Source organism: Hipposideros armiger, unplaced genomic scaffold (assembly GCF_001890085.2).
Source record: "Hipposideros armiger isolate ML-2016 unplaced genomic scaffold, ASM189008v1 scaffold_413, whole genome shotgun sequence".
NCBI classification, from domain to species: Eukaryota; Metazoa; Chordata; class Mammalia; order Chiroptera; family Hipposideridae; genus Hipposideros; species Hipposideros armiger.
The window spans coordinates 892,756-898,894 of record NW_017731763.1 but is presented as its reverse complement, the minus strand read 5'-3'; the positions used below and the strand labels follow the sequence as shown (position 1 = coordinate 898,894).

The window sequence follows — 6,139 nt, the reverse complement described above, 5'->3', positions numbered from 1 at the left end:
CACACACACACACACACACACACACACACACACACAGCATGTCAGCAGGAACTGTCCCTATATTGTTCACTGTTGTGTCTCCAGCTTGGGAAACAGTACCTGCATATTATAGATGCTCAATCAAGTGTTTTTTAAGAAAGTAACAAATGAATGAGAAGCAAGAATGGAGAGAACATTTTTTATCCTGTAACCATTTATTACCTTTCAAATTTTGAAATAGTATTATCTACTCAAAATAAAAGTTACTTAAATGTTTTATGAAGTTGCTCAAATATGTCTTGCTTCCTTCTATCAGCCTCAGAGGAAGATGTGTCCTGCCTCTGGTTGAAAGACAACTCATCAAAATAAAAGGTTTACCCACTCTCTCTTAAATTTGCATGAACATGGCTCCAGCAATATTTCCTCTTTCCTTTATTTCCACTGACAACCACCATTAGCCTTTAAACATGCTCTGCACTCTCCTTCAGAGAAAACAGACTTCCTGAAGCAGGCTTCTCCATTCATGCTTATCCAAGTTTCTTATAAGAGTTGATTACCCTTAACTCTTATTCACTTCTCAATTTACTGCAATACAGCTCTTGTTTCCACTAACCCACTAAAGTTTTAAACTACCCCAGTGTTATCTCCTGATGGTTAGATACAACTTCTGGCTTCAATCTCAATGCACTTTCTGATGGTCTTCACAGCTTCTCTGACATGATGCTCTCCTAAGGTCCTCCTACTCCTTGACCTTTCTTTCCTATCCTTTTTACGAACTCTCTTAAGTGTCGAGGTTTTCTGGAATTCTCTCTTCAGTTCTACTCTTTTGTAGACGCTCCTTGAGTGGTCACACTCATTTTATAGTTTCCACCTGCATGTTGATGACCTCCAAATCTCTACTTCTGTCAAAGACCTCTCCCTCATATTTCTTTCATAGAATAAAAGGCATAGAATAAAATCCAGACTCCTTAGTTAGCATGGCATACGAGGTTCTCCCTGGAATGTGGTCTGGACCCTGCCTGCCTCTCCAGCCACATAGCTTCTTATTCCAGCAACTCCCAAACACACTGTGCTGTTTCTAGCCCCATGGTTCTACTCCTGCGGGCCTATGTGCTTCTAAAACTCACATACCCCACTGCATCCTTTTTTTTTTTTTTTGACTGACTAAGCATTCAGATCTCCCCATGATACTTTTTGTGCCTTGTTATATCCACTATACTCTGTACTCATGTCTCTGAAAGTATTGACTATATTTGTTGAAAATCATTCCTTTTGAATCAGTCTTGCTCTTCATGGTGAGATGACTGAAGGCAGATGTTGGGTCTTATTTATCTTGGAATCCCCAGCACCAAACACAGGGCCATATAAAAAACTCTCAACAAACAGGTGTTGAACTGATCTGGTAATTGCAGTGACCATATTAGGCTCTGAGAAAAACTAGGTTAACATGACATGGTTTCCCCCTATTCTTTTTCAGGAATAAAACCACTATACTTAAAGCCCTTGCAGGTATTTTCACATGTGAGTCCATCTGCTTTATGAATATACTTGGAAGTTGTTTTACTTATGATCAAACCAGGCTGTAACAGAGCGTTAGAGCATGACCAGGGGTAGCCCGAGCTTGGCCTTCTTTAGAGATAATGGACAACACTGGTTATAGATTCTGTTCCTAAGGTGCTGCCCTGCAAGGCTATAGGAATGTACTTGTGTGAGAACTGAACATGCAGTCTTTCCCCCTTAGCATGAAAATAGCTTGTCCTTCAAGGAAAGATAGTCTTATTCATGAAAATGAAATTCTTCAGAAGACCCGAACAGTACTACTTAAATAGATTCTATTTAAAACGACTGGAAAGAACCTACAATGACAGATAAGATCAATTTTATCCAAATTGTCCTGGAGCCATTGCCTGTATATTTTGGAGAATATGAAATAAATATGTGGCTTACTGTGTTTTTCTAAAGACGCATTGAAGACAGATATTTCTTTTCCATGATTTCTCTGTTTCTTTTACTCATCAGTTACACAATTTAAAATTGCTGTTCTAAGAAGTGGTTTCACATAAAAATGAAGCCTTAAACCAGAAATAAAACCTTCATCATGTCTCTTTATATTTTTGTAAAATCCCCACCAGCAACTTGCAGTGAGTGGATTGCATGTTTAAAATTAATACCCATTCTTAAGGAGATCTCTGATTACCTAACACAATTTCTTTATTGCTTTTAGCAACTTATTTAAATTCTTAAAATACCAGCATTATTAAAAGCATCTCAAGTATTGTCTTGTCTTGCTTTTTTTCTAGTACAATTATATAAACTTGAAAGCATGAAATGGCTAATATATCTTTCACCCTTATTTCTTGGGATTAGAATATTTTATTCTTAGGAAGCAAGTACCCTTGAAATATATGCCCCTTGTTCATAGTTGGTAATGTTACCTAACTTCAAAGGATATTAGTAAGGAGGTACATGTTATAATGTTTCTTTTTCAAATTAAAAAAAAAGGCATTACATTCTAACTTCATAGCTTCATGACCACATCAAATATGAAAGTAGTAAAAGCTACACACTCTACAAATATTGTTTTTGGTAATAGAGAATGATAAAACCTGTTCAGAATCTATCCCCATCTCATGAGAATATGCCCTTTTCCAGTAGATGTTTCAGAACATAAATTGCTATGTGTGAAGAGATTTTGAGGCATTATTTATAATTCCTTAAAATGAAACTAGACTCCACTCTAATCATTTTTAAACAAGAGTCCATCAGTAAATTTCAAGGACCACTGTTAACCAACACTATTAGCAAAAAAATTTTTATCTTCCTTCTTCTGAGGAGAGAATCCATAGCGTGCATCAGATTCTCATGACTAATGAAAGACTAAAGTCCTCTGAAATAAGTAGAGCCTGCTTATGGGTATTTCTCTTTCTATCCCTTCTTTGTTTTCCCCCAGTGTCTTCTAAACTCGAAACTTGTTGGAAACTCATTGAACAAGAAGGTACAAAACCCAGGCTCTACTTCCAATTCTATCATTTATGATGAACCCTATGGCTTTGAGCAAATAGCATCTCTCTGAGATTTAGTTTTATTATCCTACAGAAAAAAAAAAAAGGATAGTAATGCCCCAAGCTTTACCCAAAATGGGAAGAGCATGGCCTGAGTTATACAGAGCCAAGAGCTACCATCTGATTCTCGAATGGAGCTAGACATATTAATAAATCAAAATAACAATCTGAATATAAAGAAGGAAATAGTTTTCAGGGTTAAGACATTTTTTAATTTCACTCATCAACTGTGTATTGAAAAAGATGTCAAACCAAGGAAGAAAAATGTGATTTATTTTGTCATTGTTGAGGAGAGACCCAGCTTGGTTGCCAACCATGCTGGCTCGAAGGGACAGCAATGGAAGACTGCTCTTGGATAAAGTCCTTCCTGTCAGCTCCTTACTGACAGTCTTTATAAGATACATTTTTCTAGAATTGCATTAAATTTAATTTATATTATAAATGATAGTAAGATTGTGGTCTTCAAAATTGTCACTCCATCTGCATTCTAAAATTACTCCATTTTATTGCCATTGTTTATTGTGCCAACTCAACCATGCGCTGTAGTCCATCCATATGGGACACATCAGAGCAGCAGCCCTTTTGATGGTTAAGAATCTCAAATAAAATAATGTATATGCAAAGATCGTTGAAGTGTTTAGTTTAAATAATCTTGAACAAACAAAATTCAATACTTTCTGACAAAGTAGTGTTTCCCCCCCCCATTTTCTTCTGTTCTTTCTCTCATTCATTCTCTCAATTAAAAAATGGCACTATAAAATCAATATGATAGCTAGTATGTAATAGAATTTACTATCTGTTAACCATTGCACCAACACTAATGTACTTATTACGTGAATGAATTAATAAATGTATTAATTCATTTAGTGCTCATTTCAACCCTATAATGTAGGTACTATTGATACTTCTTTTTAAGGAAGGGGAAACTGAGGCACAAAGAGATTAACTCACCCTTGATATAAATGTTAGGTGATGGAGCCAGAATTTAAGCTGGCTCCCGGGTTAGCTAATGAACAAAATGTAATCTTAAAATAGGATAGAACACTGACATTGATTCAGTTGTCAACAAGTATTTCTTGAGTGCATAGAAAGTGCTGGATTCTGTCCTCTGGTACAGGAAATATAAAGGTAAATAAGACACACAATCCTTGCTATCAAGAAACTTATAATCTTATTACTGTGCTGTCTAATATGATAGCCACAAGCCACCATGTGGCTATTTAAATTTAAATCTAAATAGTTTTAGTAAACAATTCAAATAAAGTATTTAATGTATTTATAATTTACATATATAATTTATATATACTTTATAATCTTAATTTAAATAAGGTAAATAAATATAAATAACTAAAATGAAATAAATTGTTAAATTCCATGTTACAGTCACACTTGCCATATTTTGAGTGCTTAATAGCCACATGTAATTAATGGCTATCATATTGGACAGCACAGAATAGAACATTTCATCATTGTGGAAATTTCTACTGGACAGTGCTGGTGTGTTTGGCTGGAAATCAAGGGACAAGTAAAAAGGGAAATTTAAGGGAAATTGAATATGCTTTATAAACAGGATGGCCTGGGAGCACAGAAAGGGGGACCTGACTCAGGCCACAGCGTCTAGAACTGCTTTCCATTGTAGGTGACATCTAAAGCAAGATACAGAAGGTTAAGTGAGAATTACGCAGGCAAAGAGAGAAAATGGGATATCTGAGGCAGAGGAAAGATGTTTCTTAGCCATTTTCTAAATAGCATGACTCTTTCAGATCAAACGTTTGATACTAAAGTTCCATCCCCAAAGAACCCGGAATATTAAGCCGAAATAACCTGGGAGGCCAGGATGGAAACGGGCTGCGGGCTGGACACAGGCACGCCCATCCTGACGCTTTATACCCTGCACTGCAGCCATGCGGAGCTACATCACACAGGGCAAGCTCGGCTCGAACTTTCATCGTGTAGCCTCTTTAATCAGAGATTTTCAGCTATTATTTTCAATCACATCAATGAGAAATGTTCCAGGTTTTGACTTGGTCCTTTTAAGCTAGGTTCTCTTTATTTTCCTTTAGTTCTCTTTCTTAAAAATGAAAAGAATATCAGAAAACAGTGGCAATTATGAAGATTTCAAAGATTTCTTTGCCCAACAAGCAGAGTTCCTAATAGCTTGATAGAGTAGATTTGTACTGTTCATTAATTTCATAAGGGAAAACATTCCAGCATGGTGCTTTTGCAAGAAAGATTATTGAATGTTGAAATCATCTTGTAACTTCTACATTTCAATGGCATAAATTGGGCACTTTTATTAATATGGTAAAAATATTAACAAAGATTTAATAAACTATACACACAAAAAAATCCATCCTCAAAGGAATCCACTTAGATTATTTATTAATTCATTGGTGGAGGGTTATATGAATTCACAAAGGAATTAGAAATGAATGACTTATGAAACTAAGTAAGAGGATATACAAATTTTCACTTCTAGGCCATCAGTTTTCATTTTTTTGAGTTGAATAAGACTAAGAGACTTTTCACTGAAAATAAACTTTGGCATATGAGTATATTTTAACTTAAATTGGCCCATCTTTTCTTCAACTTTTAGTTACCTGAAAAGCCCTATGACTGTTTTTATTGTTATTATTATCAGTTTACTACATTTTTTCCAAGAGTATAAAAAGACCACAGGAGAGGGAAGGCAGGATGAGGTTTGGGATCAAATATTTAAACTTTGTTATCTCCTGAAATTTATGTTTCTTCATAAGTAGCCTCAGCGTGTGCATCTCTAATTATTTCAACCTGTTCTGTAAACTGCAGGTAACCTCAATCTCAAACTCATTATTCGCCTTTCACAAGAGCTTCTCTTCGCAAAGCTTTCGCAGTACACGTCACAGCTTCCTGTTTATCACCTTGGATCCACACGGGAAGCTTATGATGCAGACGGAACAATTACCATCACTGCCGTTTTTGGAGAGGGGAAGGTGAGTCTCAGAGAGGCTAAAATGGGGATCCAGGATCATTGATGTGGCCCCCAAACCCAGTCTTTTAGCTCTAGATTCAGTGCTCTTTTCACATTGCGCCAATAAATTTAAACAAATAGAACAGGG

At 36.0% G+C, this 6,139-nt stretch overlaps 1 pseudogene; it reads left to right on the top strand.

Annotated features, from left to right (window-relative positions):
* LOC109394159 (60S ribosomal protein L12-like) overlaps window positions 1-6,139 on the top strand; it is a 105,910-nt pseudogene that overhangs the window by 54,725 nt on the left and 45,046 nt on the right.